The sequence below is a fragment of the Macrobrachium nipponense genome, chromosome 20, assembly GCF_015104395.2.
Source record: "Macrobrachium nipponense isolate FS-2020 chromosome 20, ASM1510439v2, whole genome shotgun sequence".
In the NCBI taxonomy this organism is placed as follows: Eukaryota; Metazoa; Arthropoda; class Malacostraca; order Decapoda; family Palaemonidae; genus Macrobrachium; species Macrobrachium nipponense.
Genome location: NC_061089.1, coordinates 58,882,245 through 58,910,202, shown reverse-complemented (window position 1 = coordinate 58,910,202; position 27,958 = coordinate 58,882,245). Strand labels below are relative to the sequence as shown.

The 27,958-nt window shown below is 39.3% G+C and overlaps 1 protein-coding gene and 8 non-coding genes across 9 annotated transcripts in view; all 9 read right to left on the bottom strand.

Moving 5' to 3' along the window:
- LOC135226282 (mediator of RNA polymerase II transcription subunit 30-like) overlaps positions 1-27,958 on the bottom strand; it is a 642,192-nt gene that overhangs the window by 204,013 nt on the left and 410,221 nt on the right. The window lies entirely within an intron of this gene.
- On the bottom strand, positions 439-511 carry Trnak-uuu (transfer RNA lysine (anticodon UUU)). Its single transcript has one exon. It is a non-coding gene; the product is annotated as a tRNA-Lys (tRNA).
- On the bottom strand, positions 10,566-10,638 carry Trnak-uuu (transfer RNA lysine (anticodon UUU)). Its single transcript has one exon. It is a non-coding gene; the product is annotated as a tRNA-Lys (tRNA).
- Trnak-uuu (transfer RNA lysine (anticodon UUU)) lies at positions 12,038-12,110 on the bottom strand. Its single transcript has one exon. It is a non-coding gene; the product is annotated as a tRNA-Lys (tRNA).
- Positions 15,531-15,603, bottom strand: Trnak-uuu (transfer RNA lysine (anticodon UUU)). The gene has a single exon. It is a non-coding gene; the product is annotated as a tRNA-Lys (tRNA).
- On the bottom strand, positions 16,816-16,888 carry Trnak-uuu (transfer RNA lysine (anticodon UUU)). Its single transcript has one exon. It is a non-coding gene; the product is annotated as a tRNA-Lys (tRNA).
- On the bottom strand, positions 19,805-19,877 carry Trnak-uuu (transfer RNA lysine (anticodon UUU)). Its single transcript has one exon. It is a non-coding gene; the product is annotated as a tRNA-Lys (tRNA).
- Positions 26,220-26,292, bottom strand: Trnak-uuu (transfer RNA lysine (anticodon UUU)). Its single transcript has one exon. It is a non-coding gene; the product is annotated as a tRNA-Lys (tRNA).
- Trnak-uuu (transfer RNA lysine (anticodon UUU)) lies at positions 27,738-27,810 on the bottom strand. The gene has a single exon. It is a non-coding gene; the product is annotated as a tRNA-Lys (tRNA).

Here is a 27,958-nt window from a genome sequence, read left to right as displayed (position 1 = left end):
AGAAATTAAGTTTAACATTAGACAATGGGACACGGGGGCAATTCCAAATCCTGTTAGCCATTCTTGACTGCTATGGGTTTCAGAGCCGATGGAACAAGGTGGATGGGGAGGGGGGGCAACATTTCGTCAAACGGTGTTTACCTTGCTTATATAATGAATGTTTTTCGACTCTTGGCTCATAATCATTGGCCACGGCGTTGGCAAGATAATTTTAACTCTATAAAAATTAAAACTATCGGGTTTAAGTTATTGATAATGCTGACAAAATTTGTGTGTGGTTGTAAAATATATATATGTCAACTTTCTGCTACATCCGATACTTTGATAAGGAGCAAAGGCCAAAAAACCGTGTTACAGAGGCCCTGAATCTCATAGTAGTTGCTTTACTTCACTGAAATCCTTTAGGTAACAAGACGCAGTAAGTCTTGAAAAGGTCATCGCCCAAACAGGGACTTGAACCCTGGACCCTTAGGTTAAAAGCCTAATGCTCTACCGACTGAGCTATCCGGGCTTCATTAACAGTGAAATACCATGAGTTTTTAACAATTGGAAAAAAATCATATATTCATCATAGGCAGCATACCAAGAGTAAGAAGAAATTGCCTCTTGTGATATTCCAGATGGTTATTTACATATAATATGAAACAATTTACAGAATGTGAAAATGACTTAGTCTGTTAAAGGCCTAAAAACATTTGCCAAACACGTACTTTTATAGTGTCAATATTGATAAATGGTAGTTTAGCAGATTTTTAGGAGTCTGGTACTATTCCATATTCTGCAGACTAGTTAATTTTGTAAATGTGGAGTGTACATCATAAAATCAAGAATATTAGGGAACCTTGCCGTATACAAAACTTTGGGCAAGCCAGTGCACTGGTAAAGGAGATAAGGAACTGGGGAGGATAAGTAACCTATACTTTAACTTTCTTGCCAGCAATCTGCAATGCTCACGAAGAAACTTCAAAATTCAAATAAATTTATAAAGTACTTTTTCAAAAATATGGAAAAAGGAGTTATCTTTTTTACCCTGGCACTCTCAAATTCAAAATCATACATTTTGCAAGTGGGCCTGGTCCATTATTATTACCTACACTGTGTATACTATCTTCTTTATTCAAGCGCTCTGTACTTATAAGAGTTCACTAATCCTGTCAGACTGATATCACTGGAGCATAGTCGGTTTTCTAATATCGATATCTAAGATAACCGAAGACTGTAATGCTTTAAAAAGTCACAATGTCCAGACAGGCACTTAAACCCTCTAGCACGAGTTGTTACAGGAAAAAATTATAAATTCATTACAGGTAGTAAACAAATAGTAAAAGAAGATCGCCTCTTGCGATAAAAATAGATGATTTTAGCATGTTGCAAAAGGTTTTGTACAGCATATGTTGGAAAAGGTTTTGTACAGCATATGAAGCAAGGAGGAAGTCTGTTAAGGGGACTGGAGAAAAACCCTTCTTTTCCCATTCCAAATAACAGCCTCCCCTTGCACATTTCTGAATTTTGTGTTGGTTAATTAGTCTCTGAGGCTCAGTTATTTTCCCTCATTGAAATCATAAGGCAACATGCAATAAATACTTATAAGGTCACTGCCTGGAGACAACCTTTAGCTTAATAGCCAAATGCTCTAACGACTGAACAATCCAGGGTTAATCAGCTGTGAAATGCCTTGAGACTTCAATCTTCAAGAAAAATGATTATGGAAATTTCAGCAAATTACTTACACAATAAAAAAACAATAACCAAGTCTCTTAAGGTAAGGAAACAGATAAAAGAATCCCTTTTTAATTCCAAAGAATTCTTCGCCAGCACATTTTGGTCTTTGTAGGTTACCAGTTACTGTGAGAAAAACTTCCAACATCTTATGTGGACAAGCAGTGTTTCTGACCAAAGTCACCATGCAGTCAATATACTGTTGGGCTAAACCAGTATGATTGAAGCTTTGGAGTTTAATATTAATGAAACTAGGACATGATGCTCATTTGGTACTCTGTCAAATGATTAAATTCTGATGGATACTATAAGAGATCTGGCAATTCACGAACTTGAAAACTCTTTCTACTATTATTAAACAAATAGTTCTTTCGAAAAAATCCTCCAAACAAGAGTTGGCCAAACCTCCGTTTGGGTTGCGGAAACTCACCGACGCCCAATTTGGTGTGATGACCAACCTTGCTGGTTTGACAAGGGACCCTGGTCCTGGTCTATTCCCGCGCATCTCTCTAAATTCCATGCCACACGAACTTCTCCATCAGGAGGCACATCCTAGCTCACCTCACGGGTGTGAGAGATTGTGGACTATGTCGAACATGGACCTCCTGTGTGAGGCCGGGATCAGGGGGCGTGACAGGCCAGTGCTAGTGTCACAAGGAGCGTCATGCCGGAGGGTCCGAGAAGCACGTCTTCCCACTTGAGGGTGGTGAGGGCTGTGCAATAGGTGGGTAGCTCTGGGTTGGAGGCTTATTCTCAGGCGAGGGAGACTGTGCTGATCTTGATCCTCAAGAGTGCGTCAGCAATGGGGTTCTTCTTGCTGGGGACATACTGACGGGTGCAGCTGAACTTGGCAATGGCTGCCAGGTGCTGTTGTTGCCTTGTGGACCAGGCGTCGCCTGTCTTAGTGAAGGAGTGGACCAGGGGCTGATGATCCGTCATTATGGTGAAGGGGGAGCCCTCCAGCAGGTAGCGGAAATGGTGCACTGCTTGGTAGACTACCAACAACTCACGGTTGAAGGTGCTGTATCGGGACTCGGTGGGATTCAGCTTCTTGCTGTAGAAGGTGAGTGGTTGAGGACTGCCGTGGATCATCCGGTCCAGGATGGCACCGCAGGCAATGTTGCTGGTGTCAGTGGTGAGCTGTAAGGGCAAGTCAGGGTCTTGGTAAGCGAGGGTGTTGAGCTGCCTCCCACACCAACCTCTTCAGTTTCCCCTTCAGGACCTCTGTCAAAGGGGACTTGGTGTGGGCGATGTTTGGGACGAATCGGTGATAGTAACTTACCATCCCAAGGAATGCTTGCAGAGCTTTGACTGTCGTCGGAATCGGGAAATTTTCTACTGCCTCCACCTTTGATGTCATCGGGCGTACACCTGACGTGGAGATTGCATGCCCCAGGAAGTCCACCTTCTCGGCACCAGAGGTGCATTTGTCAAAATGGACGACCAGTCGGTTTTCCTTAAGGTGCTTTAATATGGCTCAGGGGATCTGGAAAAGATTAAAATATCGTTGACGTAGCAGACGTAGAAGGGCAGGTCCCCCGGGATGCTGTCCATCAGGCATTGAAAGGTGGCTCTGGAGTTCCTCAGGCTGAAGGTGGAGTATGCGAAGATGTATGACCCGAATGGCGCGCTAATGGCGGTCTTGGGGATGTCCTCAGGATGACGGAAACCTGAGAGTAAGACTTCAGAAGGTCTATCTTCGTGAAGATCTTTGCACTGTGCCAGGCTCCGGTCATGTCCTGCATGTTCAGCAGCGGGTAGTGATCATGGATCGTCACCAGGTTCAATCCCCAATAGTCTCTGCAGGGTCTCCAGATCCTGTCTGATTTCCTCATCATGTGGAGGGGCAAGGCCCAAGGGCTCAATGCCTTTTTGCAGATCCCCATCTGTTCCAGCTCTGCGAAGGCCCTCTTGGCATCTTTAAGGCGATTTGGAGGAAGTTGACAGAATTTTGTGTGTGTGTGGGGGCCCATGGTGTCAATGTGATGGAATATACCATGCTTGGTTGGGGTGCCGGTCATGTGGCGCAGTTCCTGCTTGAAAACCTCAGGGAACTCCTGCAGGAGGTTGCTGTATTTGTGCGGTGCAATGGAGCAGATGGCTGGGATGCCCGACCTGCGGAAAGCAGGAGAGAGCAGCATGTTTCTGTATTGAAGAGGCGTTTGCGACCCACGTCAACCAGGAGTCCGTGCTGCTTCAGGAAATCCGCTCCAAGGAGGGGCCCTTGTTGTCTACGATGATGAATGGCCATGTGCAATTATGCCCCATGACGGATAGCTTCAAGGGCTTCGTGCCATAAGAGTGGATGGGAGTCCCATTGGCAGCTACGAGGGCGGTCGCGACATCGGGGGTGCGGGCTCTATCATCTCCTGACGGAGGGAACACAGACTGCATTGCCCTGGTGTCTTATTATTATAAAAGTAGTTTAACCAGACCACTGAGCTGATTTTCAGCTCTCCTAGGGCTGGCCCGAAGGATTAGATAAAATGCCAGGTCTAGCTCTTAGGCCAGAGCTGGGACCAAGTTGGTCATTCAGGATAAATAAATGAATTGCACCAAGGCAAATGCTTTCATACTAGAACACACACACAATAAATACATTTACTCATGTTCTCTTACATACATACTAAAACGGTATATTAAAATTCAGAATTATTTTTAACTATTTGAAATGTTGTTTTAAAATTCACTAAAAACACTAATGTTTTATATTTTATCAATTAAATTGCAGTTCCTCAGAAAAGTCAAAGTCGGAACTACCGAAAATGTAAAAGATTCTGACATAATTTCTTTTATTGTCTTATTTCCAAAAGTTGACAGTCTCTGCTGGTCATACTTTGGACACTCGTACAAGACATGTCTGAATGTTACCAACTCCTTGCACTCTGAACACTCTGGAGCAGAGTCGTGTTGGCTGCTCATTAAGTGTCCATGAGTCAGACGGGTATGGCCTATACAGAGACGTGTCAGAATTACTTGTTCATGTCTCACTCTCTGATATGATGAACTCCACTTTCCAACATCAGGTTTTATTTGCTTTAATTTGTTATTTTCTGACTCTTCATTCCAAATATGTTGCCATTTCCTTATAATACTCATCTTTATGTATGTTACATAATCACTCATAGGGAGATTCACACTTGATCTTGTCATTTGAATTGCTTCTTTGGCTGCTTTGTCAGCCTCTTCATTTCCTTTGATCCCTACATGGGAAAGGATCCAACATATTTCTACTTTTTTCCCAATAATATCTAATTTATGAAGTGATAATTTAATTTGTTGTACAATATTATTTTTGGTTTGTAACTCTGGATGGCTTCTATGGCACTTCTTGAGTCACTAAAAATAACAAAATTATTGAGTAATGTTTCCTTAATTATTTTTATGGCTGAGGCTAGTGCGCAAAGTTCTGATGTGAATATTGAAGCTGTATTAGGAAGAGAGAATTGATATGATTTGTCCTGGGACACTGCAGCATATCCCACTCCATGTTCCGATTTAGATCCATCTGTGAATATTGCATAATGTGGACCTTTTCGGTTCATATGTTCTATTGTATGTTGTCTATGGTGTGATGGCGTATATAAGTATTTTTTTGATAAATATTTTAATTGTGTGCAAGTTTTCATTTTATTCATTGTCCAAGGCGGATGTAATTTTACTACTGGAGGAATTTGTATATTCACATTTAGTGACTCAAACAGTCTTCTAGCTCTAATTGGAAAAGGGGGAGGATGATTGTTAATAAAAATATCTCCGAGTTCAAATAATTTTTTTGTTGGAGAATCGCTTGTCCTAATTCTCAGAGCACTCTTCATTATTACAAGCTCTCTATGGAGAGAGAGAGGTAGTTCACCACATTCAACCTGTAAGGAAGAGGTCGGTGATGATTTAAAGGCTCCTGAACATATTCTAAGGCCCTCATTATGAACTGGGTCCAATGCTTTCAGTGCTGCGTCTGACGCCGAGCCATATACTTCGCTACCGTAATCAATTATAGACAGGACTGTTGTTTTATACAGTAATGTAAGGGTTTGTCTATCGGCTCCCCAAGTGGTGTTTGATAATTTTCTAATTAGATTTAATGTTCTTTTACATTTTGATTTCAAGTATGTTATGTGAGGTTTCCAGTTTAAGTGAGTATCAAACACTAAACCTAAAAATTTTGCAGTTTGTCTAATTGGTATACTATGATTTCTAATTTTTAAATCTATCACTTCACCATTCATCCACCTTTTATCTTTATAAAACACTACTGCTTGAGTCTTATGTATGGATAACTTAAATCCTACAGATGAGGTCCATTCCTTTATTTTTATTATACTTTTATTAATGATGCGTTCTGCATATTTAATACGAGAGGCTGAAAAATATATGGCAAAATCATCCATGTATAGGTAGCTTTTAATTCCAGTAAGCAGGTTTTTATTGATATCATTGATTGCTAGGGTAAACAGTGTGCCACTAAGGACACTGCCCTGTGGAACACCATTTTCAAGTGGAAATGTTTTCGACGATACATAATTGATTCTCACTTGAAAACTACGATTTGTTAAAAAGTTTTGGATGAACCTAGGTAAATGTCCACGGATGTTGTTATTTTGTAAAGTTTTTAATATAGAGTACCTCCAGGTAGTATCATAAGCCTTTTCGATGTCAAAAAAGACTACTACAGTTATTTGCTTTCGCTCAAATCCTCTTCGTATATGGTCTTCGAGGCTAGAGAGACAATCTAACGTAGATCTGTTGCAATGTGACCCGAATTGAGTGGGAGTCAAGATTTTATTTTCTCGAATGTGCCATGTTAATCGAGCATTTACCATTTTTTCTAGTAATTTGCATAAGCAACTTGTAAGAGAAATTGGTCTGTAGTTATTTGCATCATTTGGATCTTTTCCAGGTTTGGGGATAGGAATTATTATTGCTTTACGCCATTCATCAGGAAATAAATTTCTAAGCCATAAATGATTATAAAATTGTAATAAGTATGTCTTTGCCAGAGGCGCTAAGTGGCAGATCATCTCAAAACAAATATTGTCACCTCCAGGAGCAGATTTATTGCTGTTAGTGAGAGCATATTCCAACTCTTCCATATAAAATTTCCTGTTATAATATATGTCTCTTATTGTTTCAAAATTTATTGTTATTAGTTCTGTATTATTTTTCTTTGTGCGGAAGTGGTCATCTAAATTTCTATCACAACCTACATTAGCTAAGTTTTCCCCTATTATGTTACTTATTTCTTTTGGATCGAGTATTCTTTTTCCGTCTTTTAATATGGCATGTCTGGGAGGTTTCACATGGGTACCATTTATTTTTCTGAATTTTTCCTATATTTTTTGTATGGGAGTATTATTAGAGAGATCTGATACATATTTCCTCCATGAAATTATTCTTCCTTGAATTACTTCCTTTTAAAATTTTGCAGATATTTTGTTGTATATAGGCTTCAATGCCTCAATTTCTAGCAACAATATAGTCATTTTTTGTAAAGTACCTTCTAATATTGGTAATGTTTTATTTATTTTACTGAACTTTCTATTCAAATTATCCAATCGTCTCCCTATTGAGTGTTTTATACTTATTAATCCTGTTAGCTTTTCAGACCACCACGGAACTTTGTGTTTTGTTGGATGGGGTTTTGATTTTGGTATTGCTTTATCAGCAGCATCTTTGATGTAATTAACAAGAAGCTTATTAGTTTCATTATGATCTTTCAGATATTCAAATGGTGGTATACTTCTAGTATGCATTTCATATTGCTCCCAATCTGCTTTATAAATGTTATAGTGAGGAACATGTTTTGCTGGATTATTTTGTAAAAAGGAAATTAATATTGGGAAATGATCACTGGTGTACAAGTCATCAATTGTGTTCCAATCTAATCTGTCAACTATACTTGTTGAACAGAGAGTTAAGTCTACAGAAGAAAATGTTCCATGTGTTTTTTAATAATATGTGCTAACTTCATCATCATTTTATACAACACATGTCATTTGAATCTATAAGTTCTTCTACTTTACTTCCTGTTCTATTTGAGTTTGAACAGTTACAATCTCATATTGGGTTGTGAGCATTAAAATCCCCTATTATTATTATAGGTTCTTTGGTATTTTTAATAAATTCTCCCAGTGTATCAATATCGTAATGTTTATTTGGTTAATTGTATAAATTATATATTATATAATTATCGTTTTTAATTCGAATTTTAATACCTGATATTTGGAGGTCAGCAATGTTTACTGGTACTTTGTCATAACATACTTTGTTATGTACATATATGGCTGTACCTAAATTTCCTTCTTCTTCCTGTGATGTTGATATTAAGGTATATTTACCTATTGTTGGTATTGTATTATTGACATGTTGTAAACACAATATCATAGGTTCATATTCCTTTAATAATAACCTTTGTACTTCTCCCAGGTGTAATCTGGTCTGTAGACCATTTACGTTCCATTGTATAATATAACTATTGAAAATATTATGTTACATCGGTCGTGTTTTGTTTTCTTTTTTTGTATTATTATCAATTTGAATTTTTTCTAAAATTTCATTTACCACATTCAGTTGTTTATCTTTATAATATTTTAAGTGCTCAATACACATACATCCTTTTTCATGGGTGTTTAAATCGGTGGTCTCTTTCTTTCTATATTTCATAAAATTTCTTATAATGTTGGTTAAGCAATCTTTTGTTATATTTTTGTTATCATTGCACAATGCAATGAAGCAATCATTGCAGCCAAATGTGTTGTCATGTACATCTACTGCTTTGTTTGTTCTTGTTATACCAATTATTGGTGATGGAGTAATCTCATCACCCTTAACATAGTCACCATCATCTTTGGTGTTTTGGATCTCTGCATCCATAGGTTTTATTATTATTTTAGGAAATAAAGGTATGTTCTCATTTTGTTTTTGTTCTTTCTTCATATCTTTGGTTTTTGGTTTGACTGATGTTTCTCTAATTATAGTTGGTTTCTTTGTTTTTGGTGGTGTTCTCTCTAAAGGTCTTTTTTTTCTTTAATTTTCGGTACATCACAACTTCCTCCTTTCACCTCTGTGGTAGTATCTTCTTGTGCTTCTATATGCATTAACACTTCAAATGAATTTGATAGAATATTATCCAATTCATTTGTACCTGTTTCCCGATTCTTTACTATTTTAGTCTTTTCCTGCATATTACTGACTTCTTCTTGAGACCCACTTTTCTGCATCTTGTTACTTCTATCTGTATGTTTTTTTGTTTCATTACTGGTTCCTGTTATAGAAGAATATGTACGTTTCTTAGGAGGATCTTGAATTCCTCTCACTTTCAATTCTAATTTAGCCTCTGTTATAGACATGCCTGTTCTTTCTTCTAACATTTTTAATTCAGTGTTGTATATGTAATGCATGCCTTCTTTAGATCTTGCATGATGCTATGTGTTTATAAATCTCCCCTGGGAGAGCAGCTATGATGAGTTCGGCCTTGAGGACGTCGTCTGTGGGCCCCGTGATTCAGAACTGGCCCTCGGCTCTGTAGAGCGAGGAGGATGGGTCTTCCATGCAGAATGGGGGCAACCTGATGGCTTGGGTGGTGGCTGAGCGTGAGCTTGCAGTGGAAGGCGAGGAGCTCGTGGTTGTGACTAAGGAGCTGTCTGCTTTGTGAGGACCTGGCATTATCAATACTTCTCACTCGTCGGTCGTCAGGAGATGTAAATGGCAGGCCAAACCGATCGTGAAAAACGCCAAAACACACCGGGGAAGGCACGACATATTTAGTCCTCTAATGGCGTTGGTGTGTCAGCAGAAAGGAGCCTTCAGAGGCCTAAACTGCGGCGCTGTAGTGAGTCCACTAAAGGCTCTCAGAAGGTGAGTGGCCGTAATGAGTCCGTTAAAGGCTGCACCTAAACCACTGAGTCACCGACCGATCCAAGAGGTCACCAGTTTGAGGTATCGACAAAGAGCCAGGTATGTGAGTACTCACTTTATTACAGGTCAAAAGGGGGTTATAACCACAGCGTGCTGACTGCAATGTAGTCCGACCTGAGAGAGATAGGAAAACGGGGATCGGCAGCAGCTGATCTGTGTTTTCTCTGACAAGTTTATATAAATACAGTTAAGGCTACATAAACAAATAGACAGGTTACATACATCAGCTAAAAGGCAGGAAAGTGCTCTATACAAGGGTTTAAGGCACAATGTGGAGACTATTAACATATGTACAAAAACATTGCAAAATGGTTAAATGCCTAATGCTCTACCAACAGTTACCCAGGCTTAATTTACAATGACATAAAAAGAGGTCATAATCACTAAAACAAAATCTTAAATTGACCACAAAAACAATAAAAACACTTTATTTCCAGTTCCAAATACTACTAACTTCCCCCCTCTAAATATGGAATTCATCACATTACTAGATTTCATTGTATTTTATAAACAAGATCACATTATACTTTATAAATAGGAAGTTAAGGCATCATCTGTAAGGTATCACTTTTATGCAGAACCAAAATATCTTAGGAGAATAAAAACATAGTTTGGGCTAAACCAATATTCCTGAAACCTGAAATATCTAAGTCAATGAAACAAAGTGATAACCCTCCTTTCATGTTACTTTATTTGATGATTAACTTCTGGTATAAATTGAAGAAGATTTATCACTTTGAAAACCCTCTCTATTATTATAAAGCACGTGGCTTTTATGAGAATAGTTCCCCAAGAAGTGTTGTTCGGCCTGACCACAGTATGTTGTGTAATGGGGGCTTTTGTTGGTTAGTTAGTGTCTGAGGCTTAGTTGTTTTCCTTCATTTAAGTCTTTCAGATAACTGGAGGTGACAGAGCTTGAAAATTTTCGACACCCGGACAGGGACTTGAACCCTGGACCCTTAGGTTAAAAGCCTAATGCTCTACCGACTGAGCTATCCGGGCTTCATTAACAGTGAAATACCATGCTTTTTTAACCACTGGAAAAAAATCATATATTCATCATAAGCAGCATACCAACAGTAAGATGAAATTGCCTCTCGTGGTATTCCAGGTGGTTATTTCCATATAATCTGAAACAATTTACAGAATGTGAAAATGACTGAGTCTGTTAAAGGCCTCAAAACTTATGCCAAACACACACTTATAATGTCAATATTGATAAAAGGTAGTTTAGCAGATTTTTATACTATTCCATATTCTGCAAACTGGTATTTTTTGTTAATGTGGAGTGTACCTCATAAAATTAAGAATATTAAGGAACCTTGCCTCATACAAAACTATGGGCAAGTCAATGTACTGGTAAAAGATATAAGGAACTGGGGAGGATAATTAACCTATACTTTAACTTTCTAGCCACCAATCTGCAATCCTCAGGAAGCAACTTCAAAATTCAAATGAATTTATAAAGTACTTCCTCAAAAATATGGAAAGAGGAGGTATACATTTTTACCCTGACACTCTCAAATTCAAAATCATACATTTTGCATGTGGGTCTGCTCCATTCTTATTACCTATACTGTGTATATTATGTTTCTTCTTTTTTCAAGCACTCTGAACTTATAAGAGGTCACTACTGGAGCATAGTCCGTTTTCTAATATTAATATCTACGATAACTGAAGATGGTAATGCTTTAAAAAGTTACAATGCCACTTAAACCGTCTAGTCCGAGTTGTTATTCATAGGAAAAAGTCATAAATTATTTACAGGCAGTAAACAAATTGTAAAACGAGATCGCCTCTTGTGATAAAATAGAAAATTTCAGCATGTTGCAAAAGGTTTTGTAGAGCATATAAAGGAAGGAGGAAATCTGTTAAGGGGACAGGAGAAAAAGCCTTCTTTTCCCATTACAAATAATAGCCTCCCCTTCTACATTACCGAATTCTGCACATTAGCACATTTCAGTATCTTTAGGAACCAGATATTAAAATATCACTGGAAAAGGTATCAGCAACACTTAGCACAAAATGCTGCTCCCTTATGCAGACCAGTAGTGATCCTGACCTCAGTCACCAACAAACTTAGGTGATGAATATATATGTTAGGATAAACCAATATGCCTGAAGTCGGGAAGTTCAATATTGATGAAACTTGTTAATAACGTTCACATGGTGCTTCTTCATAAAGTTAACTTGTGGTGGATACTGATGAAGATTTGACAATTCATCATCTTAAAAATTCTCTCTATATTCATAAAATAAGAATTCTTTCAAGTATCGTAACAAGTGGTACAGATTGGCTTAAGAGTGTTATGTTTTATACTGAAGACCATTGCTAGGCTTGGAGTCTTAGTTGCTTACATCATGGAAATCTTTTGGAGGTGGATAGTTTTGACTATGTCATCGCCTGGACAGGGACTTGAACCCTGGACACTTAGGTTAAAAGCCTAATGCTCTACCGACTGAGCTATCCGGGCTTCACTAACAGTGAAACAGCATAAGTTTTTACTGAATAGAAAACGAATCATATATTCATTACAGGCAGAATACCAAAAGTAAGAAGATAATGCAGTTACGTAGTTTTATACAGAATATGAAACAATGACTTAGTTTGTTAAAGGCTTCAAAATATTTGCCAAGCATGCACTTAGTAGTGTCAATATTGATAAATGGTAGTTTAGCGCAATTTTATTAGTATGAGACCATTCCATAATCTACAGACTGGTTAAAATATTGTTGGGCTAAACCAGTATGCCTGAAGCTTTGGAGTTTAATATTGATGAACCTATGACATGATGCTCATTTGATACTCTGTCAAATGATTAACTTCTGATGGATACTGAAATGTGCTAATGTGCAGACTTCAGTAATGTAGAAGGGGAGGCTATTATTTGGAATGAGAAAATAAATCTTTTTCTCCAGTTTTCTTAACAGATTTACTCCTTGTATACAACCTTCTGTAATATGCTGACGCTTCCATAGAGTTTATATCACAAGTAGCAATCTCTTATTACTGTTGTTATACTGCCTGTAATGCATCTTGTCAGTGGTGGGCAGTGGGGGTCGTTCTGCATGAAGACGTTTCGGCAGGAGGATAGGGCTTTCGGCCGGAAATGCTCCATCTTGTCGGTGAAGGTTCTCTGACAGAGCATGAATTTCCTGGCAGTTTCCCACAGTTGTAATCGGTATGTCTTCGTTGACAGCCTCTATCGTGAAAAACTCAGATGGCAATGCCGACATTTCCCATGAACTTTCTCCAGGGGGATGCATCACCGTTTGCCTTCGGAGCCGTGCAGAGACCAAGGAGTACCCAGGGGAGCTGCACCTTCCAATTTTCTCCTGTGTAGTGTGCCATCAGGGAGGCCTTTAGGGAGCGGTGGATCCTCTCCACTGACAGAAAGGCGGGCCAGCGATCTATCGTGATATCGTCGGTAACTCCGAATCAGCTGATCCAGCCGGAGAGGAGGGCTTCTGCGCAGGCACTGGAGGTGGCTTCCGACATGGGGGTTGCTTCTGGCCATCGGGTGGACCGATCAATGACTGTCAAGAGGTTCTGGCGCCGTCGGACAGAGGCAAGGGGCCTACGACGTCTAAATGGATGTGGCCAAACCTCTGTTTGGGTTGCGGAAACTCACCGATGCCCAATTCAGTGTGACGACCGACCTTTCTGGTTTGACAAGGGACGCTGGTCCTGGCCCATTCCCGCGCATCCCTCTAAATTCTGTGCCACACGAACTTCTCCATCAGGAAGCACATCCTAGCTCAGCTCGATGGGTGTGAAAGATTGTGGTCTATGTTGAACATGGACCTACTGTGCAAGGCCGGGATCATGGGGTGGGAGAGGCCAGTGCTAGTGTCACACAGGAGCGTCATGCCGGAGGGACCGAGGGGCACATCTTCCCACTTGAGGTTGGTGAGGGCTGTGCAACAGGCGGGTAGTTCTGGGTCGGCGGCTTATTCCCAGGCGAGGTCCTCGTAGTTGATCCCGAGGTGGACTGCGCTGATCTTGATCCTTGAGAGTGCGTTGGCAACGAGGTTCTTCTCGCCAGGGACATACTGATGGGTGCAGCCGAACTCAGTGATGGCTGCCAGGTGATGTTGTTGCCTCGCGGACCAGGCGTCGCCTGTCTTGGTGATGGAATTGACCAGGGGCTGATGGTCCGTCCTTATGGTGAAGGGGTAGCCCTCCAGCAGGTAGCAAAAATGGCGCACTGTTTGGTAGACTGCCAACAACACGCGGTCGAAGGTGCTGTATAGGGACTCAGTGGGATTCAGCTTCTTGCTGTAGAAGGTGAGTGGTTGAGGGGAGTGCCTGGAATCACCCCTCAGGACAGCATCGCAGCAATGTTGCTGCGTGTCAGTGTGAGCCTGTAAGGGCTCTACAGGAGGGGGGTGGAATAGGTCGTGATGAGCTTCCGTTTGAGCTCGTACGGTGACTTGTGCAGGGCAGCCTGCTATTGACCCCATGATGCTATGTGTTTATAAAATCTCCCCGGGAGAGCAGCTAATATGAGGCGGGCCTTGAGGATTGTCGTCTGTCAGCCCCGCGATTCGGGAACTGGCCCTCGGTTTGTTAAAACACAAAAGGATGGTCTTCCATGCAGAATGGGCACCTGGATGGCCTGGGGGCAGTGAGTGTGAGTTTGCAGCGGAGGGCAAGAGCTCGGGGTTGCGACCAAGGAGCTATCTGCTTTTGTAGGACCTGGCATTGTGAAATCTCAATCGTTTCGGTCTCAGGGACATAAATGCAGGCCAAATGATTGGAAAAACAACAAAACACACCGGAAGTATGCATATTTATCCTCTAATGAGCGTTGGTGTGTCAGCAGAAGTAGCATATCAGAGGCTAAACTGTGGCACCATAGTTGAGTCACTAAGGACTCTCTGAGGTGAGCGGCTGTAATGAGTCTGTTAAAAGCTGTGCCTAAACCATGGGTGACCTATGATTTGGGAGGTCACCAGTTGTGAGGTATCAAACAATGGCAGGTATCGTAGTACTTAACTGTATTAACAGCGTCAAAAGGGGTTATAACCACAGCGTGCGGACCACAATGTAGTCCGACCTGAGAGAGATAGGAAAACAGGGATCGAGCACAGCATGATACTGTGTTTTCTCTACACATTTATATGAATACAATTAAGGCTATGTAAACAAATAAGACATGTTATATACATCAAAGAAAGGCAATAAAGTGCTATATACAAAAGTTTAAGGTACAATGTGGAGACTATGAACATATGTACAAAAACATTGCAAAAGCATTGTCCTTACAGGTTAAATGCCTAATGCTCTACCAACAGCTACCCAGGCTTAATTTACAATGACATAACAAGAGGTCTTAATCACTATAAAAAAATCTTAAACTGACCACAAGAACAATAAAAATACTTCATTTCTGGTTCCAAATATTACTAACTTCCCCCTCTAAACTATGGCATTCATCACATTACAAGATTTCATTATATTTTATAAATAAGATCTCATTATATTTTTATAAATAGGAAGTTAAAGAATCATCAGTAAGTTATCAGTGACTGTTACTTTTATGTTGAACCAAAAAACCTTAAGCGAATCAAAACATAGTTTGGGCTAAACCAATATTCCTGAAGCTTGAAATATCTATAACAATGAAACAAAGTGATAGTCCTCCTTTCATGCTACTTCATTTGATAATTAACTTCTGATATATATTGAAGAAGATTTATCACTTTGAAAACCCTCTCTACTATTATAACGCATGCGGCTTTTATGGGAACAGTCCCTCAACAAGTTTTTGTTGGTCCTGACCACACTATGTTGTGTAATGGGGCTTTTGTTGGTTAGTCTAGGTCTTAGTTGTTTTCCTTCATTTAAGACTAGTCAGTTAACCGGAGGTGATAGAACTAGAAAATGTCGACGCCCGGACAGGGACTTGAACCCTGGACCCTTAGGTTAAAAGCCTAATGCTCTACCGACTGAGCTATCCGGGCTACACTAACAGTGAAACAGCATAAGTTTTTACAGAATAGAAAACAAATCATAAATTCATTACAGGCAGAATACCAAAAGTAAGAAGATATTACCTCTTTCCAAATTTCAGATACGTAGTTTTATACAAAATATGAAACAATGACTTATTTGTTAAAGGCTTTAAAAAATTTGTCAAGTATGCACTTTGTACTGATAATATTGATAAATGGTAGATTAGGAGAATTTCATTAGTATGAGACCACTCCATAAACTGCAGACTGGTTAATATATTGTTGGACTTAACCAGTTGCCTGAAGCTCCGGAGTTTAATACCTATGAACTATGACAAGATGCCCATTTGGTACTACTCTATCATATGATTAACTTCTGATGGATACTGAAAGAGATCTGACAATTCACAAACTTGAAAATTCTTTCTACAATTATTAAATAAATGGTTCTTTTGAGAAAACCCTCTGAACAAGTGGTGTTGTTTGACTTAAAGTTGTAGCTACTTAGTTGCTCTCCCACATTGAAATCCTTCAGTAACAGGAGCTGATAGACCTTGAAAGGGTCAGTGACCAGACAAATCCTGGACCCTTAGGTTAAATGCCTAATGCTCTACCAACAGCTACCCAGGCTTTAATTTACAATGACATAACAAGAGGTCTTAATCACTACAAAAAAAAACCTTAAATTCACTACAAGAAACATAAAATGACTTCATTTCCTGTTCCAAATACTTCTAACTTCCCCGCTCTAAATATGGAATTCATTACGTTACCAGATTTCATTGTATTTCATAAATAAGATCTCATTATATTGTATAAATAGGAAGTTAAAGCACCATCTGTATGAGATCTTTTACTCACTTTTATGCAGAACCAAAAAACCTTAGGTAAATCAAATCGTAGTTCAGGGTAAACCAATATTCCTGAAGCCTGAGATATCTATGTCAATGAAATAAAGTGATAATACTCCTTTGATTCTACTTCATTTGACAATGAACTCCTGGTATATATTGAAGAAGATTTATTAATTTGAAAACCCTCTCTATTATTATAAGGCATGTGGCTTTTAAGAGAATAGTTCCCCAAGAATTGTTGTTGGACCTGACCACAGTATGTTGTGTAATGGGGGCTTTTGTTGGTTAGTTAGTGTCTGAGGCTTAGTTGTTTGCCTTCATTTAAGTCTTTCAGATAACTGGAGGTGATAGAGCTTGAAAATGTCGACGCCCGGACAGGGACTTGAACCCTGGACCCTTAGGTTAAAAGCCTAATGCTCTACCGACTGAGCTATCCGGGCTTCACTAACAGAGAAACAGCCTGAGCTTTTACTGAATGGAAAAAAATTATATATTCATTACAGGCAGAATACCAAAAGTATGAAGAAATTGCCACTTCCAATATTCCAAAAGTTATTTACAGAATATGAAACAATGACTTGAGTTTGCTAAAGGGTTCAAAACTTTTGCCAAACATGCATGTCATATTGTCAATACCGTAAGTTTAGCTGAAATTAGAAGTGTGATTAAATTCCATAATCTGCAGGCTGGTTAATTTTGTAAATGTGAAGTGCACAGGAATATTATGAAACCTTATGATATAGAAAACTTTGGAAAAGAATGTACACTGGTAAAGGAGATACTGGAACTGGGAAGGATCAGTATCTTCTACTGTATCATTCTAGCCAGTAATCTGCAATGCTTATAAAACAAACTACTGAATTCCAATGAATTTATAGAATACCTTTTTGGAAAAATAGAAACTGGATAGTTACCATTCTTCTCCTGGCATTCAGAAAAGAAATGTACTTTCAAATTAAAAATCATAAATTTTTCAAGAAGGTCCACTCCATTCTTATTCCTATATTGTGTATAGTATCTCTCTTCTTTTATCAAGCATTCCGTACTTGTTAGAGTTCACTACTCTTATCAGACTGATATCACTGGAACGTAATCTGTTCTAACACCAAAGTCTCTCAAGATAACTGAAGGTGGTGAAGCTTGAAAAAGTTACACTGCCCAGACAGGGACCTAAACGTCTACCATGAGTTTTTAATCAAAAGAAAAAACATAAGATGCATTACAAGCAGTATAACAACAGTAATAAGAGATTGCTACTTGTTATATAAACTCTCCGAAAACGTAGCATATCATAGTATATAAAACAAGGGGTAAGTCTGTTAAGAGAACTGGAGAAAAAGATTTCTTTCCTCATTCCAAATAATAGCCTCCCCTTCTACATTCTGAACTCTGCACATTAGCACATTTCAGTATCTTTAGGAAACTAGATCTTCAAACATTATTGGAAAGTTATCAGTAACCCTTAACAAAGAATGCAGCTCTCTATGCAAATAATGAGTGCTCCTGACCTCAGTCACCAACTTCAGGGATCAATATATATTTGAGATTATACCAATATGCCTGAAACCTGGGATTTCAATGTTGATAAAAGTTGATGATAATGCAAATTTGGTATTATTTCGCATAATTAATTTTTGGTGGATACTGATGAAGATCTGACAATTTCATCATCTTGAAAATTCTCTATATATTAAAAAATTAAGTATTCTTTCGAGTACATTCTGTTAAAAGGAGGTGTAACTTGGGTTGAGACTGTTGCATCTTATATTTTGAAGGCTGTTATTACTCTCAGAGGCTTAGTTGCTTTACTTCATTCAAATCATTTAGGTAACAGGACGCGGTAAGTCTAGAAAAGGTCACCGCTCGAACAGGGACTTGAACCCCAGACCCTTAGGTTAAAAGCCTAATGTTCTACCGACTGAGATATCCGGGCTTCATTAACAGTGAAACAGCGTGAGTTTTTACTGAATGGAAAAAAATCATATATTCATTACAGGCAGAATACCAAGAGTAGGAAAATATTGCCTCTTTCGATATTTCAGATACATAGTTATATACAGAATTCATATGAAACAATGACTTAGTTTGTAAAAGGCCTCAAAACATTTGCCAAATAAAATTGATAAATGGTAGTTTAACAGGATTTTTAGGAATCTGATTCCAATCATAATCTGCAGATTGGTTAGTTATGTAAATGTGGTGTACGTTAGCAATTCAAGAATATTATGGAACCTTGCTGTATACAGCACTTTGGGCAAGTCTTGGCACTGGTAAAAGTGGATAAGGAACTGGGGATGATAGTAACCTCTACTTTACCTTTCTAGTCAGTATTCTGCACTGCTTATAGAACAAACTTCAAAATTCTACGAAATTTATGAAATACTATTTTGGAAATATGGAAAAAGAATAATTACCATTCTTATCATGGCACTCAGAAAAGAGATATCCTCTCAAATTAATAATTATATATTTTACAAGGGGGTACGCTCCATTCGTAACATTTCGTATATTATCCCTCTTTTTTTTCAGCCATTCTTCTCTTTTCAAACTGATGTCACTAGAGCACTGATAGTTGTCTAATATCAAAATCTCTTAAGGTGATAACGCTTGAAAAAGTTACTATGGCAGGCAGGGACCTAAACCCTCTGGCTCGAGTTTTGAATCATTGAAAAAAAAAATCATAGATTCCTTACAGGAGTATACCACTACCAATAAAGGCTTCTCATCTTGCAATATAAACTCTACAAAAATTTTAGCATGTTCAAGAAGGTTATTACAACATATGAAACAATGTGTAAGTCTGTTTAAAGGAACTGGAAAAAAATACTTTTTACAATTCCAAATAATAACCTCCTCTCCTACATTACTGAATTCTGCACTTGAGCACATTTCATTATATAATTATCTTTATGAACCAGATGTTGAAACATCATTGGGAAGGCATCAGCAACCCTTAGCAAAAAATGCAGTACTCTTATACAAAGAAGGAGTGCTCATGACCCCGAGTCACTAACAAATTTAGGTGATCATTATATATTTTAAGCTAAAAAAATATGCCTGACATTTGGGAGTTCAATATTAATAACAACAGATAATAATGCCCTTTTAGTGCTACTCTATATAAATAACTTGTGGTGGATATTGATGAAGATTTGGCAATTCATAGTCTTGAAAAGTCTTGCTATTTTAATAAAGCAAGGATTCTTTCGAGTAAGTTCTCTTAACAAACGATGCAGTTCTACTTGAATGTATTACATTTAACAATGAAGGTCGTTGTTTAGTCTCAAGAGTCTTAGTTGCTTTACTTCATTGAAATCCTTCAGGTAACAGGAGGTGATAAGTATTGAAAAGGTCATCGCCCGGACAGGGACTTGAACCCTGGACCCTTAGGTTAAAAGCCTAATGCTCTACCGACTGAGCTATCCGGGCTTCATTAACAGTGAAATACCATGCTTTTTTAACCACTGGAAAAAAATCATATATTCATCATAAGCAGCATACCAACAGTAAGAAGAAATTGCCTCTTGTGGTATTCCAGATGGTTATTTCCATATAATCTGAAACAATTTACAGAATGTGAAAATGACTTAGTCTGTTAAAGGCCTCAAAACTTATGCCAAACACACACTTATAGTGTCAATATTGATAACAGGTAGTTTAGCAGATTTTTATACTATTCCATATTCTGCAAAGTGGTATTTTTTTGTTAATGTGGAGTGTACCTCATAAAATCAAGAATATTAAGGAACCTTGCCTTGTACAAAACTTTGGGCAAGTCAAGTGTTCTGGTAAAGGATATAAGGAATCTGCAATCCTGGGTTGTCACCAGGTTCAATCCCCGGTAGTCTCTGCAGGGTCTCCAGGTCCTGTCTGATTTCCTCACTATGTGGAGGGGCATCTGCTCCAGCTCTGCGAAGGCCCTCTTGGCATCATGAAGGTGATTTGGAGGAAGTCGGCGGAATTTTGTGTGTGGGGGGTCCAGTGGCGTTGATGTGATGGAATATACCATGCTTGGCCGGGGTGCTGGTCACCTGGCGCAGTTCTGGCTTGAAAACCTCAGGGAACTCCTGCAGGAGGTTGCTGTATTTGTGCAGTGCAATGGAGCAGATGGCGAGGAACCCGGGCCTGCGGAAAGCAGGAGAGAGCGGCATGTTTCTGTATCAAGGAGGTGTTTGCGACCCACATTGACCAAGAGTTCGTGCTGTGGCGGGAAATGTGCCCCCAGAAGGAGAGCCTTGACGTCTGCAATGATGAATGGCCATGTATAATTACGCCTCATGACGGATATCTTCAAGGACTTCGTGCCATAAGAGCGTATGGGAGTCCCGTTGGCAGCTACAAGGGCGGTTGTGACATCAGGGGTACGGGCTGGATCATCTGCGGACGGAGGGAACACAGACTACATCGCTCTGGTGTCGACCGGCAGCATACGGCCAGAGATCGCATTGTGGACATAGAAACCTTCAGTGTGTGTCCCCGCCAAGGTTGCGGCCATGGATACCTTTGCCGTTTTTTGGCGGCTGGTAGGAGCAGCTGGGCTTGCACCTCCTGGCATATTTACCAAACCTCCAGTGGAAGAAGCACCAGGGGTAGTTGTCTGTTCCCTGCTGTGCAGGGCCCCTTCTTTGGTGCTGCATTAATCTCCAGTGCCTCATGTTCCTCCGTCACTGGGCAGACGGTTGCAGGTGGGGTGGTGAGTTTTGCAGCCGCGGTGAACTCGTGCAGCTCTGAAGCTTTTCTCCACCAGGTCGTCCTCAGGAAGAGTGTATGCTTCGGGAATCTGTCCTTGCACCTCCGGGGATAGTTGGCGGATGAATGGACGTACCATACGTCGACTCAAAAAAAATTTTTTTTTAAATTTGCGGAAAAATACTTATAGGCCTACCAGCCGAAAACTTTTGAATCACGCGCCTTGGGGGATGCTGGGAGTTCACGTATCGAGGTGTTGTTTTGTTTACAATCGTTACGCAGGCGCGCAAGCGCGAATTTCTTTCTTGCCGCACTAAAAAGTATCTGTGACACATCTCGGAAATTATTTCGTCACTTTGACATAATTTCTGTACCATTTTAAATTACCCGTTACATGGAGTATTATATATGAAAATGTGCGCATTGTTATGTAAAATACAACAAAAAAATAATCAAGATATTAGCTTTTATCAGTTTTGAGATATTTTTACATAAATAACGATAAGTGCCAAAATTTCAACCTTCGGTCAACTTTGACTCTACCGAAATGGTCAAAAAACGCAATTGTAAGCTAAAAATCTTATATTTTAGTAATATTCAATCATTTACCTTCATTTTGCAACTAATTGAAAGTCTCTAGCACAATATTTCGATTTATGGTGAATTTATGAAAAAACATTTTCCTTACGTCCGTGCGGTAACTCTTCCGAAAAAAATCATACATGCGATTGTGGTAATGTTTGCACCATTTTAAAATTAGCCGTTACATAAAGTTTTATATATGGAAATGTGCGCAATTTCATGCACAATACAACTAAAAACAACCCAGGGTTGTAGCTTTTTTCAATTTTGAAATATTTTCATATAAAAAATGATAAGTGACAAATTTTCAACCTTTGGTCAACTTTGACTCTACCGAAATGGTCGAAAAACGCAATTGTAAGCTAAACGCTTATATTCTAGTAATATTCAAGCATTTACCTTTATTTTGCAACAAATTGGAAGTCTCTAGCACAATATTTCGATCTGTGGTGAATTTATGAAAAAAATAACATTTTCTTTACGTCCGCGTGGTAACTCTTACGAAAAAATCATACGTGCGATTGTGGTAATGTTTGCACCATTTTAAATTAGCCGTTACATAAAGTTTTATGTATGAAAATGTGCGCAATTTCATGTAGAATACAACTAAAAATAATTGAAGGTTGTAGCTTTTCTCATTTTTGAAATATTTGCATATAAATCTTGATAAATAGAAAAAAAACCACGTTCGGTCAACTTTGACTCTACCGAAATGGCCGAAAAATGCAATTGTAAGCTAAAACTCTTACAGTCTAGTAATATTCAGTCATTTATCTTCATCTTGAAACAAATTCGAAGTCTCTAGCACAATATTTAGATTTATGGTGAATTTAAAAAAAAAAAAACTTTCCTTCCCTCCGCGCGCGGATTCTCCGCCACAAATCTCCGAAATGCGTACGTCCCATTCTCGGAATATTTGCTCCGTTTCATATTAGGCATTTCATAGAGTTTTATACATGAAAATGTGCGAAATTTCATGTAGAATAAAACGAAAAATATTTGAAGGTTGTAGCTTTTCTTATTTCCGAAATAATTGCATATAAAATATATATATATATTATATATATCTATATATATATATATATATATATATATATATATATATATATATATATATATATATATAAATTATATTATATATAAATCGACATTCGGTCAACTTTAACTCGTCAGATATTGTCGAAAACTGCACTTGTAAGCTAATACTCTTACAGTATAGTAATATTCAATCAATTATCTTCATTTTGAAAGAAATTGGAAGTCTCTAGGACAATATTTAGATTTATGGTGAATTTTTGAAAAAAATATTTGTTTACGGCCGCACATTACGAATTCATGCATTATTTTGTTATAATATTTTCTCTGTGTTGCTTTTATCGTTTTACAATGTGTTATATACCAAAATGATCGCAATTTAGTGTACATCACAACGAAAAAATAGTAACTTGTTACCTTTATCCATTTTGCGCACAGCGCGATTTGAATACAATTATATATGACATTTCGTTTTTGAGCTATCATATATCGCATTATTTATATATGATAATGATAAATTTCTTCATTTTTGATGGTTGCATACTAAACTTCAGCCAATGTAAAAAAAAAGGAGCCAAAAAAGAACTCTTAATCTTGAAAACTAAGCACGCTGTGATTTTTTGAAAAAAATATTTTTTCCGCTTCCGCGCTCACTCTGGAACACCTCCGGCACACGGGAGACATTTTTTTTTTACCGCTTCAGCGTTTAAGGGTTAATGTGGAGTGTACCTCATAAAATCAAGAATATTAAGGAACCTTGCCTTGTACAAAACTTTGGGCAAGTCAGTGTTCTGGTAAAGGATATAAGGAACTGGGGAGGATAATTAACCTATACTTTAGCTTTCTAGCCAGCAATCTGCAATCCTGGGTTGTTACCACGTTCAATCCCTGGTAGTCTCTGCAGGGTCTCCAGGTCCTGTCTGATTTCCTCACCATGTGGAGGGGCATCTGTTCCAGCTCTGCGAAGGCCCTCTTGGCATCATGAAGGTGATTTGGAGGAAGTCGGCAGAATTTTGTGTGTGGGGGTCCAGTGGTGTTCATGTGATGGAATATACCATGCTTGGCCGGGGTGCTGGTCACCTGGCGCAGTTCTGGCTTGAAAACATCAGGGAACTCCTGCAGGAGGTTGCTGTATTTGTGCAGTGCAATGGAGCAGATGGCGGGGATGCCGGGCCTGCGGAAAGCGGGAGAGAGTGGCATGTTCCTGTATCAAGGAGGTGTTTGCGACCCACATTGACCAGGAGTTCGTGCTGCGCCAGGAAATGTGCCCCCAGAAGGAGAGCCTTGACATCTGCAATGTTGAATGGCCATGTGTAAGTACGCCTCATGACGGATATCTTCAAGGACTTCGTTCCATAAGAGCGTATGGGAGTCCCGTTGGCAGCTACAAGGGCGGTTGTGACATCAGGGGTACGGGCTGGATCATCTGCGGACGGAGGGAACACAGACTACATCGCTCTGGTGTCGACCGGCAGCATACGGCCGGAGATCGCATCGTGGACATAGAAACCTTCAGTGTCTGTCCCCAGCAAGGTTGCGGCCATGGATACCTTTGCCCTTTTTTGGCGGCTGGTAGGAGTAGCTGGGCTTGCACCTCCTGGCATATTTACCAAACCTCCAGTGGAAGAAGCACCAGGGGTAGTTGTCTGTTCCCTGCTGTGCAGGGCCCCTCCTTTGGTGCTGCATTAATCTCCAGTGCCTCATGTTCCTCCGTCACTGGGCAGACGGTTGCAGGTGGGGTGGTGAGTTTTGCAGCCGCGGTGAACTCGTGTAGCTCTGAAGCTTTCTCCACCAGGTCGTCCTCGGGAAGAGTGTATGCTTCGGGAATCTGTCCTCGCACCTCCAGGGATAGTTGGCAGATGAATATCTCACGTCCGAGACTGGTCTCCTTTCTCCATCCATGTTCGTCAGTCTTCGGGAGGTGTAGAGAACCCATCACCTTGTCCCCAGTGTCCCTCGGGTGTGCTTTGCGCATGGTGAAGCTACAAGGTCAAGTAGGTGGGCGGCTCTCACAGGGAAGGGGGTAGAATAGGTCGTGATGAGCTTCCGTTTGAGCTCGTCACAGGTGACTGGTGCGGGCTGCTGCATATTGACCCATGATGCTATGTGTTTATAAATCTCCCCCGGGAGAGCAGCTATGATGAGGTCGGCCTTGAGGACGTCGTCTGTCAACCCCGCGATTCGGAACTGGCCCTCGGTTCTGTAAAACCAAGAGGATGGGTCTTCCATGTGGAATGGGGGCAACCTGATGGCCTGGGTGGTAGCTGAGCGTGAGTTTGCAGCGGAGGGCAAGGAGCTTGGGGTTGCGACCAAGGAGCTGTCTGCTTTGTAAGGACCTGGCATTGTTGATAATTCTCATTCGTTGGTCGTCAGGAGACATAAATGGCGGGCCAAACTGATCTTGAAAAACGCCAAAATACACCAGGGAAGGTATGCCATATTTAGTCCGCTAATGGCGTTGGTGTGTCAGCAGAAAGTAGCATTCAGAGGCCTAAACTGTGGCACCATAGTGAGTCCACTAAAGACTCTCTGAAGGTGAGCGGCTGTAATGAGTCTGTTAAAGGCTGCGCCTAAACCACTGGGTCACCTTCTGATTTGGGAGGTCACCAGTTGTGAGGTATCAACAAAGTGGCAGGTATGCGAGTACTAACTGTATTACAGGTCAAAAGGGGGGTTATAACCACAGCGTGTGGACCACAATGTAGTCCGACCTGAGAGAGATAGGAAAACAGGGATCGGCAGCAGATGATCTGCGTTTTCTCTACCACATTTATATGAATACAATTAAGGCTATGTAAACAAATAAGACATGTTATATACATCAGAAGAAAGGCAATAAAGTGCTATATACAAAGGTTTAAGGTACAATGCGGAGACTATGAACATATGTACAAAAACATTGCAAAACCATTGTCCTTACGGGTTAAATGCCTAATGCTCTACCAACAGCTACCCAGGCTTAATCTACAATGACATAACAAGAGGTCTTAATCACTATAACAAGATTTCATTATATTTTATAAGTAAGATCTCATTATATTTTTATAAATAGGAAGTTAGAGAATCATCAGTAAGGTATCAGTGACTGTCACTTTTATGCAGAACCAAAACACCTTAGGCGAATCAAAACATAGTTTGGGCTAAACCAATATTCCTGAAGCTTGAAATATCTATAACAATGAAACAAAGTGATAATCCTCCTTTCATGCCACTTCATTTGATAATTAACTTCTGATATATATTGAAGAAGACTGATCACTTTGAAAACCCTCTCTACTATTATAACGCATGCGGCTATTATGGGAGCAGTCCCTCAACAAGTTTTTGTTGGTCCTGACCACAGTATGTTGTGTACTGGGGCTTTTGTTGGTTAGTCTAGGTCTTAGTTGTTATTCTAGGTCTTAGTTGTTTTTCTTCATTTAAGACTGTCAGATAACCGGAGGTGATAGAACTTGAAAATGTCGACTCCCGGACAGGGACTTGAACCCTGGACCCTTAGGTTAAAAGCCTAATGCTCTACCGACTGAGCTATCCGGGCTTCACTAACAGAGAAACAGCCTGAGCTTTTACTGAATGGAAAAAAATTATATATTCATTACAGGCAGAATACCAAAAGTATGAAGAAATTGCCTCTTCCAATATTCCAAAGGTTATTAACAGAATATGAAACAATGACTTAAGTTTGCTATATGGTTCAAAACTTTTGCCAAACATGCATGTCATAGTGTCAATACTGTAAGTTTAACTGAACTTTAGAAGTGTGATATAATTCCATAATCTGCAGGCTGGTTAATTTTGTAAATGTGAAGTGCACATTAGCATTCATTCAGGAATATTATGAAACCTTGTGACATAGAAAACTTTGGAAAAGAACGTACACTGGTAAAGGAGATACTGGAACTGGGAAGGATCAGTATCTTCTACTGTATCCTTTTAGCCAGTAATCTGCAATGCTTATAAAACAAACTACCGAATTCCAATGAATTTATAGAATACCTTTTTGGAAATATAGAAACTGGATTATTACCATTCTTATCCTGGCATTCAGAAAAGAAATGAATTTTCAAATTAAAAATAATAAATTTTTCAAGAAGGTCAACTCCATCCTTATTCCTATATTGTGTACAGTATTTCTCTTCTTTTATCACACATTCCGTACTCGTAAGTGTTCACCACTCTTATCAGACTGATATCACTGGAACGTAATCAGTGTTCTAACACCAAAGTCTCTCAAGATAACTGAAGGTGGTGAAGCTTGAAAAAGTTACACTGCCCAGACAGGGACCTAAACCATCTGCCATGACTTTTTAATCAGAAGAAAAAATATAAGATGCATTACAAGCAGTATAACAACAGTAATAAGAGATTGCTACTTGTGATATAAACTCTCCGAAAACGTTAGCATATTACAGAAGGTTGTATACAGTATATAAAACAAGGGGTAAGTCTGTTAAGAGAACTGGAGAAAAAGATTTCTTTTCTCATTCCAAATAATAGCCTCCCCTTCTACATTACTGAACTCTGCACATTAGCACATTTCAGTATCTTTAGGAAACTAGGTCTTCAAACATTATTATAAAGTTATCAGTAACCCTTAGCAAAGAATGCAGCTCTCTATGAGTGCTCCTGACTTCAGTCACTAACTTCAGGGATCAATATATATTTGAGATTATACCAATATGCCTGAAACCTGGGATTTCAATGTTGACAAAAGTTGATGATAATGGTACTTTGGTATTATTTCGCATAATTAATTTTTGGTGGATACTGATGAAGATCTGACTATTTCATCATTTTGAAAATTCTCTATATTTTCAAAAAGTAAGTATTCTTTCGAGTACATTCTGTTAACAGGAGGTGTAACTTGGGTTGAGACTGTTGCATCTTATATTTTGAAGGCTATTATTGCTCTCAGAGGGTAAGTTGCTTTACTTCATTCAAATAATTTAGGTAACAGGACGCGGTAAGTCTAGAAAAGGTCATCGCTCGAACAGGGACTTGAACCCTGGACCCTTAGGTTAAAAGCCTAATGTTCTACTGACTGAGATATCCGGGCTTCATTAACAGTGAAACAGCATGAGTTTTTACTGAATGGAAAAAAATCATATATTCATTACAGGCAGAATACCAAGAGTAAGAAAATATTGCCTCTTTCGATATTTCAGATACATAGTTATATACAGAATTAATATGAAACAATGACT